The sequence below is a fragment of the Geotrypetes seraphini genome, chromosome 3 (assembly GCF_902459505.1).
Source record: "Geotrypetes seraphini chromosome 3, aGeoSer1.1, whole genome shotgun sequence".
Lineage (NCBI taxonomy): Eukaryota > Metazoa > Chordata > Amphibia > Gymnophiona > Dermophiidae > Geotrypetes > Geotrypetes seraphini.
This window is the reverse complement of record NC_047086.1, coordinates 322,758,893-322,774,608: the sequence shown is the minus strand read 5'-3', so window position 1 is coordinate 322,774,608 and position 15,716 is coordinate 322,758,893. Positions and strand designations below refer to the sequence as shown.

Here is a 15,716-nt window from a genome sequence, read left to right as displayed (position 1 = left end):
AATTGACTTATACAATGGCCAAAAATCTAATCAGGTACTTTAAGTAATTTCCCTCCCTGTCCTAATAGTCTCACAATCTAACTGTAGTACCTATGAAAAGGAACGAACGAACAATTATTAAAATACATAACAGGTGCAGATAAACGAAGGAAGAGGGAATAATAAGTAATTCAATAAAAGCATAAGAGGAGAGAAAAACACCAAGAGGCAAAGTTACTGAACAGATAGATATTTAAGTAGTTTTCTAATGGTGAGGTAATTAAGTTCTGTTCTTAAGGGTGCTGGAAGGCCATTCTAGGTAGAGAGTGACACGGGGACAAATTTTTCCCTGTCCCCGAGGGGAACTCATTTTCCCGTCCTGGCGAGTTCTTTTCCTGTCCTTGCCCCATTCCTGCAAGCTCTATCCTCATCTGCCCAAGCCTCAAACACTTTAAAACCATAAGTGTTCGAGGCTTGTGCAGTTAAGGCAGAGCTTACAGAAATGGGACAGGGACAGGAGCAGCGCCAAAACTCAAAGGGAGAAGGGAATTCCAACTTCGTCTGCAGTAAAAAAAACCAATCGGAATAAGCAAACCAAAACTGCAGATATGTACAACGGTGTAGGCAAAATTTATTGTGACAACCAAATTATATCTAAAAACCTTTTTGCCAAGCAGGGGACCCAACACGGTCCGTGTTTCGGACAACCTTCATCAGGGGTCCATGGTAGAAAAGGGAAGAAAAGTATGTCACAAAAAATATATAGTAGAAAAAACGGATTATATAAATCGCCAAGGGTCACCAGGACAGGATGGGGAGATTGAGTTCCTTCAGGGACAGGGAAAAATTTGTCCCCATGTCATTCTGTAATTCTAGGGTCTGGTAGCAGCAAACATGAAGAGGGAGTTGAACATTTGTTTATTTCATTCCCTTAGCTTACTCACAGAAAAAAAAAATGCTTTTATCTTGTTAAATTTTCAACATTTGCTATGTTTCTCTTAAATCCTAATACTGCTCTTTAATTTGCTGCTTTTACGTTTCTGAATGGTGCCACATCTAAGAAATATTCAGCTTGCTCATATGGTTCAGATTCATAGGCTGGGAGCACTTTAAGGCTTTAGTAACTGAGCCAGAAGTTGAAGCTAGCAGCTTCAGAATACCACCTGATTATAAAATGTCACTTTTAACAGCATTATAAATTGGTTCTACGCTTGTACATATCTCCTAAGCGAGCCCACCTGGCAGGGATTCGAACCTCTGCTGCCTGTCATCGCTGCAGTGACCCTGAAGCTGGATTGGGGCACATGTTCTGGACATAGAAACATAGAAGATGACGGCAGAAAAGGGCTACAGCCCATCAAGTCTGCTTACCCACCCCCTGTCTATGCCCTAATGACCCAATTTCCTTATCTTGACCCTCGTAGGGATCCCACATGGGTATCCCATTTTTATCCCAGGACAAGCAGGCAGCATATTCTTAACGCATGGGTGACGTCACCGACGGATCCCCGGTACGGACATTTTTCACTAGAAAGTTCTAGTTGGCCGCACCGCGCATGCGCGAGTGCCTTCCCGCCCGACAGAGGAGTACGTGGTCCCCAGTTTCTTCGTTTCCGCGGAGCGAAGAAGACGCATGTGGTTTCAACGGCCGTTGAAAACTTCCTTTTTGCCTTCCCGCTCGCGTTATTTTCTTGTTTTTTCTCTTTTTCCCTTCGGGTTTCTTTTTCCGTTCTAAATAGTAAAAAAAAACCAAAAAAACACAACTTTGTTTTTTCTTTATTTTTCAGGCCAGCCCCGGCAGGGCCTGTTGCCATCATACAAGCCTCCGGCTTTGATTTTGCGGAGGCCGTGTTTCCCTTCATGTCCCCTCAACTGGGCTTTAAGAAGTGCCAGCGGTGTGCACGCCCGATCTCTCTCACTGACCCACACAATTGGTGCCTACAGTGTTTGGGTCCAGAGCATCGGGCTGACACCTGCACCCGCTGTGCCACTCTTAAGAAACGCACCTTAAAAAATCGGCAGATCCAGCAGAACATCCTTTTCGGTACCGGATCTGCTATGGAAACTGCCGCGACGTCGACGGTACCGCAAAAGACGGCACCGACCACTTCGACGATGCCCGATCCTTCCTCGGGGTCACTGGCACCAGGTAAGCCGGCTAAGAAGCCTTCCACCTCCCTTGAGCGCCCACCTGCCACAGTGGCTACGCCGGTCCTCCCGGCCTCACGCCGACCCCGCAAACGCTCCGCCCCGATCTCGGTGAGTGCCTCGTCATCGGCCTCCTCATCGCCGGGGCGTGGAGCAGCACCTATGGAACCGAAAAAGAAAAAAGCGGTACCGGTGCCACCCCTGGATGACCGCATCGCGGCCATACTCCAAGACAAATTGCAGGAACAGCTGCAGCAACAACTCCAGCACCTGCTACCGACCCTATTGGCACCACTTCTTTCGGTACCAGACCGGCCCGAGCCTCGCACCATCCCACCGGTGTCCACCCCCTCGGTGCCACTCAACACTTCCATGCCAATCCTCTCGGCTGAACGACTCCGTTCTCGTCCTGTGGTACAGACCCGCTCTGAAGTCGATCCTCCTCGGGACCAGGAAGGGCACCGGTCTCCCCGGGACCCAGAATGGCATCGCTCTTCCCGGGACCGGGGTCGACACCGGTCTTCCTCTCCTGGTACCGTCTCCATGCGCTCTGGCAAGTCTCTTTCTAAGACCCGCCACACCGAGCCTTCCACCCCGACATCTCGGTGTGCGCACACTGATATCAGGGACCCGGACTTATGGGAAGAATCCCCACCCGGTACCGAGGAGGACGCATCATCCACAGAAGAGGAACCCTCAGTGCCCGATACCACTTCCAAGCCTGAGCAATCCTCTTTCACCAAATTCCTCAGGGAGATGTCGGCGGCTCTTTCTATTCCTTTAGAGTCCGACTCCAAAAAGTCCCAGGCCTTTCTGGAGGCCTTAGACTTTGAACAACCTCCCAAAGAGTTCCTCAAGTTACCCGTCCATGACATACTGCGGGAAACTTTTTATAAAAATTGGGAAAATCCACTCACTGTCCCCGGAGCTCCTCGTAAGCTTGACAGCCTATACAGGGTCATCCCAATTCCGGGTTTTGACAAACCTCAATTGCCCCATGAGTCTCTCCTAGTTGAATCTACATTAAAGAAAACTCAGGGCTCCAGTGTTTATGCCTCCACCCCTCCTGGCAGAGAAGGCAAAACGATGGATAAGTTTGGCAAACGCCTTTATCAAAATGCCATGCTAGCCAACAGGGCGAATAATTACACATTTCACTTCTCATTTTATATGAAGTATCTCGTACAACAACTATCCGCCCTACAAAAATACATCCCTGAACGCAAAGTTCCACTCTTTCAACAACAAATTTCCAGCCTCCTTCAACTGCGGAAATTCATGGTGCGCTCTATTTATGATTCTTTTGAGCTGACCTCCCGAGCGTCTGCCATAGCTGTTGCCATGCGACGTCTGGCCTGGTTGAGGGTATCTGATCTTGACATCAACCACCAAGACCGCCTAGCTAACGCACCCTGTCTTGGGGACGAACTTTTTGGGGAGTCCCTGGATTCGACCACCCAGAAGCTCTCAGCACATGAGACCAGATGAGAGACACTCTGGTAAAACCTAAAAAGAAGGCTCCACCTGCTCGTCCTTATAGACCACAGTCCTCTTACCAGCGCAGGTTCTCGGCCAGGCCTCTCAACCCGCCCCAACAGCAGCTTCGCAGACCTCGTCAACAACAACACACTCAGGCTCGCTCTCAATCTCACCAACCTGCCAAGCCTCTTCCTCCTTCAAAACCATCTCAGCCCTTTTGACTCCTTTTTCCAGGGCATAGCCAGTCTTCCACCATCATTACCTCTTCCTCAGCCAATCGGAGGACGTCTCCAACTCTTCCTCAACCGTTGGGAGGTCATCACATCAGACCTATGGGTCCTCAACATCATCCGCCACGGCTACTCTCTCAACTTCCAGACTCTTCCACCAGACAACCCTCCTATAGAGTCTGCGTCCCACTCCTCCCAGTCACTTCTCCTCCTAAGGGAGGTCCAATCCCTCCTTCTCCTCAATGCCATCGAAGAGGTTCCCACAGACCAAAGGGGTCAGGGATTCTATGCCCACTACTTCCTGGTTCCCAAGAAGACAGGAGACCTTCGTCCCATCCTCGATCTCCGGGACCTCAACAAGTGTCTGGTCAAGGAAAAGTTCAGAATGCTCTCCCTGGCCACGCTTTATCCTCTTCTCTCTCAACACGACTGGCTATGTTCCCTGGACCTCAAAGAGGCCTACACTCACATTCCAATCCATCTGAATTCACGTCGCTACCTCCGATTTCAGATACAGCACCGCCACTATCAGTACAAGGTGCTACCCTTTGGCCTCGCTTCATCGCCCAGGGTGTTCACCAAGTGCCTTATTGTGGTGGCGGCCTTTCTCAGGTCTCACAACCTCCAGGTGTTCCCCTACTTGGACGATTGGTTGGTAAAAGCACCTACGTCTCCACTTGTGCTACAAGCCACTCAGTACACCATCTCCTTCCTCCATCTCCTGGGGTTCGAGATCAACTACCCCAAGTCGCATCTGCTTCCCACACAGTGACTTCAGTTCATTGGAGCCGTTCTCGACACCACTCTCATGAGGGCGTTTCTCCCCTCCGACCGCCAACGGACCCTGCTCCACCTCTGCCGCCAGTTGCTCCTTCATCACTCCATTCCAGCTCGGCAGATGATGGTCCTCCTGGGCCACATGGCTTCGACGGTCCATGTGCTTCCTCTGGCGCGACTCCACCTCAGGACACCTCAATGGACTCTAGCCAACCAATGGTCACAGACCACCGATCCTCTTTCTCATCCCATCTCTGTGACATCGTCTCTTCAGCAATCTCTTCAATGGTGGTTGAACTCATCCAATCTTTCCAGGGGTCTACTCTTTCATCTACCCCCTCACTCCATGATCATAACCACAGATGCCTCCCCCTATGCATGGGGAGCTCACCTGGGAGAACTTCGCACTCAGGGACTCTGGACCCCTCAGGAGCGTCAACATCACATCAATTTCCTGGAACTCAGGGCCATGTTCTATGCCCTCAAGGCCTTCCAGCACCTTCTCTACCCTCAGGTTCTTCTCCTGTGCACAGATAACCAAGTCGCCATGTACTACATAAACAAGCAAGGCGGCACCGGATCTCCCCTCCTCTGTCAGGAGGCCATCCGCTTCTGGACCTGGGCCACGGCCCGCAGTCTCTTCCTCAAGGCTGTCTATATCCAGGGCGAACAGAACTCCCTGGCCGACAATCTCAGCCACATCCTTCAACCTCACGAGTGGACTCTGGATCCCCCCACCCTCCGCTCCATCTTTGCTCAGTGGAGCACCCCTCAGGTGGACCTCTTTGCAGCTCCTCACAACCATCAGCTGCCCCAGTTCTGTTCCAGACTCTTCTCTCCTCATCGTCTGGCCCCGGATGCATTCCTGCTCGACTGGACGGATCGGTTCCTCTATGCCTTTCCTCCACTGCCTCTGATGTTGCGGACGTTATTCAAACTCCGCAGGGACAAAGCCACCATGATTCTCATCGCCCCTCGGTGGCCTCGCCAACACTGGTTCTCCCTCCTGCTCCAGCTCAGCTCCAGGGAGCCCATTCCTCTTCCTGTATTTCCTACTCTACTTACACAGCAGCATCAGTCTCTACTGCATCCCAATCTGTTCTCGCTCCACCTGACAGCTTGGTTTCTCTTGGGCTGACCTCTCCAGAGAATCTGTCTCAGCCTGTCCGTCGTATTCTGGATGCCTCCAGGAAACCGGCCACCCTCCAATGTTACCATCAGAAGTGGACCCGGTTCTCCTCTTGGTGTCTGCTTCATCATCACGATCCCACCTCATTGGCGGTGGAAACCGTACTGGACTATTTGCTCTCTCTCTCCGACGCTGGCCTCAAGTCGACCTCAATCAGAGTCCACCTCAGTGCCATCACTGCGTTCCATGAGCCTATCCTCGGAAAACCTCTTACGGCTCATCCCCTGGTTTCCCGGTTCATGAGAGGCCTCTTCAATGTCAAACCACCTCTGAAGCCTCCTCCAGTCGTCTGGGACCTGAATGTGGTTTTATCAGCACTCATGAAACCTCCGTTTGAGCCTCTTGCCACAACTTCACTCAAATTTCTTACATGGAAGGTGCTTTTCCTCATTGCCATCACCTCTGCCAGGAGGGTTAGTGAGCTGCATGCACTGGTTGCCGACCCACCTTTCACTGTTTTTCACTATGACAAGGTGGTTCTGCGTACCCATCCTAAATTCCTTCCCAAGGTGGTCTCGGACTTTCATCTCAACCAGTCCATTGTGTTGCCTGTCTTTTTCCCTAAGCCCCATTCTCATCCTTGGGAACAGGCGTTGCACACGCTGGACTGTAAGCGTGCCCTTGCTTACTACCTTGACTGTACCAGGGCTCACCGCTCATCTCCTCAGCTCCTTTTGTCCTTCGACCCTAACCGTCTAGGTCATCCTGTCTCCAAACGGACGCTTTCCAACTGGCTTGCTGCCTGCATTGCGTTCTGTTATGCTCGGGCCGGTCTCTCACGGGAAGGTGCTGTCACGGCCCACAGGGTCAGAGCTATGGCTGCTTCTGTGGCTTTCCTCCGTTCCACGCCCATCGAGGAAATCTGCAAGGCTGCCACTTGGTCCTCAGTTCACACATTCACTACTCACTACTGTCTGGATACCTTCTCCAGACAGGATGGGCACTTCGGCCAATCTGTATTACACAATTTATTTTCCTAATGGCCAACCATCCCTCCTCCCTCTCTGTTAGCTTGGAGGTCACCCATGCGTTAAGAATATGCTGCCTGCTTGTCCTGGGATAAAGCACAGTTACTTACCGTAACAGGTGTTATCCAGGGACAGCAGGCAGATATTCTTACGACCCACCCACCTCCCCGGGTTGCCTTCTTAGCTGGCTTATCTTAACTGGGAATCACGCACTCCTCCGTCGGGCGGGAAGGCACTCGCGCATGCGCGGTGCGGCCAACTAGAACTTTCTAGTGAAAAATGTCCGTACCGGGGCTCCGTCGGTGACGTCACCCATGCATTAAGAATATCTGCCTGCTGTCCCTGGATAACACCTGTTACGGTAAGTAACTGTGCTATTCTTAAAGTCAGGCACGCTGTCTGCCTCGATCACCTGCACTGGAAGCTTGTTCCAATGACCTGCCTCTCCATTCAAACCTTTTGGGATACTATTTTTCTCTTGGCGGACCGTACTTGGAACATTACTGTACAACATTCTCTTCGTTTTCATCCCCGACGACCTGGGGCGGCAGCTTTTCTCCGGTGGACTGTATTGATTGTTCTGAAGCGCATCTTGATCAAGTGGTTGGAGGTGGAGGCTCCTGATTATTCTCTCTGGCGCTGGCGCCTGATCACGCTCCTGATGTGGGAGTGCAGGATTTCTCCTCATCGCCCGGGCGAGCATTTCAACGCACCCTGGAACCCTTTTGGAATACAATGACACCAGCGGCTCGCAGTCGCTTGCTGAACTGTTAATTTGTTGTTCTTGTCATGTTACTCGGATCCTTGTCGCGAGATGCATGTTTGTTTTCCTCTCTCCTTTTGGGTAGCTTTTCCCCACAGTGGCTTGAGGGAGGACTGGGGGAGGGGGTGGGGGCGGTGAAGGTTGGTTTGGTAATTGTTGAAACTCTGAGCTGGTTTTGCTTTTTACTGTGTTCTCTGTTTGCTGTTCTTGTTGGGCTCAATAAAATATATTTGACAATAAAATGTCACTTTAGTGTTTAGAACATTTAAAAAACTTTTAAAATCCTATTTATTTAAAGACGCTTTCAATATTTAAAAGTAGAGTTAGATTCCTAAGAATGCTGTGGCTTACTTCCCTTTTCCTTTTGTTTTTTCCCTTCTTCTACCCCAATTGAAAATTGTAACTTTTATCCTTTCCTTCCCAATCTCATGTTTGTTTACGACATAAGAATATTGTTAAATGTTTACCTCTTTTATCTTACTATATTTTTGATTTGTACATCGCTTAGTGATTCGAATAGGCGATTTATCAAATTTTATTAATAAACTTGAAACTTGATTCTCGGCTTTAGCTTAGTTTCCAGTGTCTGGAAACTGGCCTTTTAAAACCATTGTGGTTTCCTGCATGCTGAATAACTTTCAAACTATTTATCCAGTTTCATTCAACCTATGCCAAAGGTAGCAGAGCACCTAGGGAACCTTGGCTCACAGTTGCTATTTGTTCTCTCCATCCCTGATTCTCAGATTCCGGTTTTTACTTTTATTTTCCCTAGAGAAACAGATCCATTCGGTTCAGTTGGAATTTCTGGTAGTTCAGAATGCATTGTGATGGCACTGATCTTTATTCAATCTGCCTTGCCATTGGATAGTTCCTGTAGTCACCAGCTAAACTAACCCTATGACTTGCTTAATTTTCTATAGAGAAAAAAAAATCATCTGTAATATTTAATTATATATTTGTAAAATAGAGCTTCATGTAATAGATGTTACAACCCTACAGTGATGTAGCGTGAGTAGGAGGCATCCGGGGCAGTGGCACCCTTCTGCTTCCTCCTCTCCACCCCCTCCGTTCCTTCCTCACCCCCACGCCATACTTGCGCCCTCCCTTTCTACCCCCTCCCTCATCACCAGCGCGAGCGGCTTCTGCCTGCTGCTTGTGCTGGCTTTGGCTTTCCCTCTGATGTCACTTCCTGGCCCCGCGACCCGGAAGTGATTTCACAGGGAGCCAGGCCGGTGCTAGCAGCATTTTAGAGTAGTCGCTCGCAATGGCAAATATTTTAAAGAGGTACGGGGGGGCGGAGAAGGGAAGGCACGAGCGTGGCATGGGGGTGTGGAGAGGTGCCAGCACCCACACCAAGACAGTGCCCGGGTGGTCCGTCCCCCCTCCCCCCCGTACTATGCCATTGCAACCATAGAAATAAAAATATACCTATATGATACTGTGTGTGTGGTGTGTATATATATGTGTGTGTATATATATATATATATATATATATTTTTATTTTTTTTTAATTAATTTTTTTTTTTTTCACGGATTTCTTGTTTTTGTCTCTCATGCTTACTCTTTCACTGATGTGCTTTAATTATTTCTTAAATCTGGTTTGTTTCCATTTCAAAAAAGTGACCCCTGTAGTTCCCGAGTGCTTTATATGTCATCGATTCCCATTGAATGATGTTCAGGTGTAGGAGAAACAGCTTAAATTAAATATGCTTGTTTAATACTATAGTATTTCAAAACTCAGTAGCCTGTTTCCTTGCCAGCAGACAGATACAGCCGTCTTTTTTCCATGATTTCAGTCTTTCTGCTTTGGTGAAGTCATGAAAAGAACATGAGTAAATGTTCAAAGATTTAGTCTGGGTCGGGTTGTGAAGGGATGTGGGGCCTCATTTGCTTAAGTCAATAGCAGCTGAAAAGCAGAGCCAAGTGCAAAAAACATGGTCTTTCACTGATAAGTCCAGCCATGGGTTTAGTCTAAATTTGCACATGTAGTACAAAGAATTACCCAGATTGGCTGAATCACTACAAGAGGATTTTTATTTATTTCTTTATTTGGTTTTTATAGCCCATCCTCTCAGAAGAGCTCAGAAGAGATTACAGAGTTACACGCATAATACGAGTTGCAGAATTACACACGGGTTACAGAGTTTTATATACATCCTGCAGAACAGGGAACAGAGTTGAATATTCGCGGGTTCAGTAGTTGTGACTTCGATTATTCATGGTTTTTCATCTTGCTGACCCACCCCGCCTCCCGGGCCTCTCCACTTGCTTACTTTTTAAAATCTGGTGGTCTAGTGGTGAAGCGGGGCAGGAGCGATCTTCCTACCATGAGCTGAGCTGCAAACAAAAATGGCTGCTGTGAGTTCCCGTGGTCTCGTGACAGACGAGACAGACAAACAGGATGCCAGGATGGGGAATACAGTTTAGGGGATGGTTAATCTACAGTAGTTGTAGTGTTTCGCACAAATTGGCCCTTAGTTCTTCCTACCTTCCTTCTGAAGCTGCATGCCAACAGAAAAGAATATTACCACGATATAGTTAAAACACATCAAGCTAGGGCTATGGCTTCATCAGTTGTCCACATCACCTCAGTTACAATGGAAGAAATTTGTAAGGCTACAAAATGGACCTCAGTCTGTGCCTTCTCTTCTCATTAATGCCTGGATAATGAGTCTCAGATGAATACTGTCTTTGATCTTTCAGTTAATGGTCAAACCCCCCACCCCCCATCTTTATCCATAGATTGTCTTTGTAACAAGAGGTTAAAGAGATTTAAAAAAAAAAAAAAAAAAAAAAAGAACCCACCTGATGGGCTGCTAGGCCCATTGTTTTTTTGGGGTTTTTTTTTTTGTTTATTTTTTTCTTTTCTTCTTTGGGGCCTCACTGTGACCCGAAGTCTTTGGGGGTCCTGCCTGCCATGGTCTAAAGGCAAGACCCAATGGCAGGAGCATTCTTAGCAGCCGCGGAATTTTTTTTTTCTTTAGTTCCTACATAGCCACCGGGAAGAGAGAGGAAGCAGGCAGCGCGTTCTTGGCGGTTATGGCATGTGTTTTAGTGCCGGCCGCCATCTGATGCATCCGGCACCAAAGATCTTCAGGCAGTGCCAGAGGGCCTGAAGAAGAGGCATGGGAGCGAGCCCAGCTGCATACTAGCGCTGGGAAGAGCAGAAATGGGCCAGGGAAGGCCCGAAGAAGTGGTGCCAATGGCTGCGACCTACCAGGAACCAGGTCAGGTGGTGGCCAGCTCCCAGCAGGGTAAGGTGAGCTGTGCAGGTCCGGGGTCCTTTGGGCCGTGTTAGGTGCCCAACGGGGAAGGCTGTGGCAGCATGGGATTTGCAGGGGTTTGCTTGGCTATTCGGGGCTGGGAAGAGCAAAAAGGGGACTCCAGAAAGTCACAGAGGTGTCATTTTAGTGTTGGGACTCTGGCAAGTGGAAGCCAGGGTCCAGGGGGATTTGCTTATTGGCCCAAATGGCCACAAATTATAGGGCCATGTGCACGCTTATCATGCACTTGCATTAAATGTCTGCAGCAGGACAATTAGGGGTTAAAGGCAGCCTGAGAGAGGCGTGAAAATTACGCCTTCTCATTGACTGATGGCCCCAGCAGCAGGGGAGGAGGCCAGAAGTGAGCTGAAACTGCTCTTCTCGAGCCAGTGCATGAGGGAGAGAGACAGGGAGAGAGAAAAGCTGCAGACATGTTGTTTTTGGGACTGTTGCTAAATTGTAGTCCCTTGAATTATTTTTAAAAGTTAGAAACTTTCTCTGGGGTGTTTTTTGGGGTGCAGGTAGGCTCCTTAAGCCATACATAAGTGTGCTGTGTGTGCATGTAGTTTGAGTGAGTTCTATAGAACTGTGTGTAGGTGTGAATTCCAAGAGAAACGTTTTGTCAGTTGGGTTTTGTTCCAGTGCTGAGTGGATGTTACTTGACTTGGTGCTGTGAGTAAAGGTTTTTGGATCTTGAGATATAATAGTCAATTTGGAAAAAATTTACTACTACTACTGTTAATTATTTCTATAGCGCTACCAGATGCACACATTGCTGTACAGAGTCACAAAGAGTAAAAAAACAGTCCCTGCTCAAAAGAGCTTACAATCTAAACAGGCAAGACAGACAAAGAGGATGTCATGGATACAGTTAAGGGGAACGGTTAATCAGCTGGCTGGGTTGGAGGGCATCGTCTAAAATGGGCCTTCCCCTCCCCGATGCATCTTAGGATTTCTGGAGAGGTCTGAGGCTCCTATGGGAGGGGCCTTAAACAATTTTGGCCAATCAGAGCCTTGGGCCCCTCCCTGAATGCACCGGGAAGGGGCCTAACACTCTAATTGGCCTGGACACCCCATAGGAGGGGCCTTAGGCATCTGAGCCACAGAGCCTTAGGCCTCTTCCCAGTGAATCTGGGGAGGGGCCTGAGGCTCTTATTGGCCCAGGTTGTATAAAACCCCTCCCATGGGAGGAGGCTTAAACAACTTGGGCCAATCATAGCCTCAGGACCCTCCAGGATGCATCCTAAGATGAACATGGGAGGGGAAGGGCTATTTTAGACAACACAGGCAGCTGGGTGGAGGGAGACCGCATCCCTCCAGGTCATCTATTTTGAGGTAAGGGAGAGAGGTGTCAATTGCCAACAGGGGAGAGTGGGCATCTCTCCCACTGCGGTTTGGGAAGGGGGAGGGGTGACCGGGTTGGGTCGGGTTGCAGTGGGGATTTTAGGAGAGCAGGAGAATGTGGACATCTCTCCCGCTGCAGTGGGGGTCACGTTGGGGATTTTAGGGTAACGGGAGAGTGTGGGCATCTCTCCCGTTGCAGAGGGGGAGTGTTGCCACCGTTATGGGGGAGAGGGTGTTGCTGCCATTCCATTGGGGGGTGTTTGCTGCTGCTGCAGGGAAGGGGTGTTGTGATGTATCAGAGAGAATGGGCATCTCTCCTGCTGCATCACAACACAGGGGCTTTCTAGCAGTCTCTGACATTGACTGGCACCCCTGGACGCTGCTTTTTGAAAATGAATTTTTTAAGAATCCACTCGAGGACTCATTTCAGTGTTGAAGAGCTCATTTTCATATCAGTGTCAGAGACTGCTGGAAACCTTGCTAAAGAGAGAGATAATCCGTTTTGATAATCCGCCGCTAAACTGCGTACAGGCTAAACCGCCGGAATTCATCCAAGGTCCCCTATGCAAGAGAGCAGCGAGGGCCCAAAGAAACAAGGTTTAAAAAAAAAAAAAAAATTTATTGGAGTGCACATCCAATTTGTTTTGAACCAAATACTTACCTATTTGGGAAAGCCATTACTTTTGAAAAAGAGTTTGATTCCTGCAAGGGAGAACAGAACAACACAGAACTAGACACATTGAATTGGAAGAGAAATTAAACTAAAAAGGACACAGAGAATAAAAGAGTACACTTCTTCCTCCGTATTCGCGGTTTCAGCATTCGTGGCTTCGATTATTCACGGTTTTTAGCTTGCTGGCTCCTCCCCCCAAGTTACTTCTGCTTGCATAGAGAAATTGCTGATTCCAAGCGTTTACAGAGAAAATCGCTGATTCGCAGCACTTTCTTCACTGTGTTTTTGCCTCTCCTTCAGGAACAGGCCAGGTCTCCCACCATGTTATTCGCGGTTTCACCATATTCACGACGGTTTTTAATAGAAAACAGCAAATAAATATAAAAAAGTTATTCGCGTTTTTTCAGTATTTGCAGTTCTGTTAATCCCCTATCACAGCGAATATGGAGGGAGAAGTGTGCTTACCTGTGAACAGGGGTCTCCTTTGTTGTGTTTGTAAAAGGAAAAAACCACATTACACAAAGCAACAGAATTTAAGAGAAACAGTTATTGTTAAAATAAGAGGAATACTTGAGACAATACTTATTTGAGGTCCCTTTCCTTAGTAGGCTACTGGCTGGAGCCTGGGGAGGGAAGAGAGAGAAATTATTTGCACTTTAGAGTTTATCAGCACTTTATTGTGAAGTGTTGCACATTTTAAGATTTTATTGTGGTTTTAAAAAAAACCCCGTTTTTATTTATCAAGTTTCAATTATATTATCACACATAAATCGTGTACAGAAAAGATTGATAAAGTCTTATATATTTTAGGAAAAACAAAAATATGAAAAAAATTATAGACTAATCACTCAAGTCCACAATAATAGATCCAAGATTACATAAAGTGGAAATTATAAAGGTAATACTGGATTAACTAGAAAAAATAAAGAGGAAATTATAGCACCTGGTTCCAGAAAATATCAATCCTCAAACGTCATGCTCCCTCAAGGCATTTCATGGAGAGCAAAGCAGTTAGATGAGAAGGTTCAAAAAATATATATTTCAAAGATTGATATCTCACTATACATTTGCTTGGATATCTCAAATAAAAAATCTCCCTATAACTCCTGGTTTCAAAAGCAAAAACTGACGGCTTCGCTTTTGAGTGTCCTGTGAAACATCTGGGAATATCTGGATCTTAAAACCCAGAAACTCCTTATGTCTGTTTTTGAAGAACATTTTCAAAATCCACATTTTACCTGTAAAAAAAGTGCCACCGAAACCACTAATGCTGAAGATTTAGCTGCCTCTTTATCAGAGGTCTCCAAAATAGTTGAAATATGTAACTGTTCTCGATTTTGATTAGGAATTTGCTGGTCTTGTGGCCCTTTAATTGGTAAATAATAAACCTGAGATAAAGGAAGAATTGATTCCTCTGGAACTGAAAATACTTCCAGGAAATATATTTTTAATATCTCCCTTGTTGTTACGGTAAACACCTTAAGAAAGTTCAGGAGCCATAAATTATTATTTCGAGCGTTGTTCTCCACTATCTCTATCTTTCTCCTCAAGTTCACATTATCCTTAATTATAACATTCTGAGTTTGATGTATCTCACTTAAGTCCTTATCATATTTATCCAACCGAGGTTTTAAAGATCCCATTTCAACTTTTAATTCTTTCAATTCTTCTTGTTTTTTAATTCTTCCTTCCAGACACTGAGGGCCTGTTTTACAAAGCCGCGTTAGCGGCTGCCGCACGGCAACAGCCCCGAAGCCCTTTAAATCTCTATGAGCTTTGGGACCGTTACCGCGCAGCAGCTGCTAGCAAAGCTTTGTAAAACAGGCCCTGAATTTGAGGGCGCAAAGATTTTCCCCAAATTAGCCATTAAATCCCATAAAGCATCAACAGTAACTTCAGGGGGTTTAATCAAGGAATAATTTTGCATTTGCACATATTTTATTGTGTTTTTAATGTAATTTTTAATTATAATTTCAAATTGAAACATTTATATATTCAATTTTAAGGGGTCCTTTTATCAAGCCGCGCTAGCGGGGTTAGCGCATCGGACATTTCATCACGCGCTAACCCCCGCGGCCGGCTAAACAACTAACGCCTGCTCAATGCAGGCATTAGCGGCTAGCATGGCAGACGGTTTAACGTGCGTTAAACACCTACCGCAGCTTAATAAAAAGACCCCTAAGTGTTTTTTGACTATTTAAAAAATATATTTCAGTGCACTTTAATTGTGAAATGTTCTTTTGAAGCAAGATTTATCTAAGAATTCCTGATACATATTTTTGATGTGCAATAAAAATTGTTCATTGTAATTATAAACTGTTGTGATGGGCTCCTTCTTACTGGTGTTTCATTAGGTAACTTATATGCACCCGGAAGTTCTTTAAAAACTCAGTAGCAGATTAGTGAAAGTGGGCCGTGATCTAGGGCAGGGGTAGGGAACTCCGGTCCTCGAGAGCCGTATTCCAGTCGGGTTTTCAGGATTTCCCCATTGAATATGCATGAGATCTATTTGCATGCACTTCTTTCAATGCATATTCATTGGGGAAATCCTGAAAAACCGACTGGAATATGGCTCTTGAGGACCAGAGTTCCCTACCCCTGATCTAGGGGATTCCAACTTTTACCAACAAACCACTGTGACACTTGATCTGTTTCTGTGTGACTGGGACAAGGTGGCGCTAGGGAGCGCTATATCTTCTTAAGACTTCAGTTTAATACTGAAAAGACAAGGTTGGAATTCCCTACTAGTGTGGATGATTTCTTCTTGCTTGTCGGTAGAGAAGGCAAAGCTGCTTATGTGTACTAGGGGTTCTTCTTACGCATCAGAATAAATCAGACTCGCGTACCTCACCTCCTTCCTAAGGAGTTAAGCTGTAAAATCAGACCGAAGAGCAGTAATGCAG

At 46.9% G+C, this 15,716-nt stretch overlaps 1 protein-coding gene across 6 annotated transcripts in view; it reads left to right on the top strand.

Moving 5' to 3' along the window:
- Positions 1–15,716, top strand: part of RRBP1 (ribosome binding protein 1) — a 205,083-nt gene that overhangs the window by 111,892 nt on the left and 77,475 nt on the right. The window lies entirely within an intron of this gene.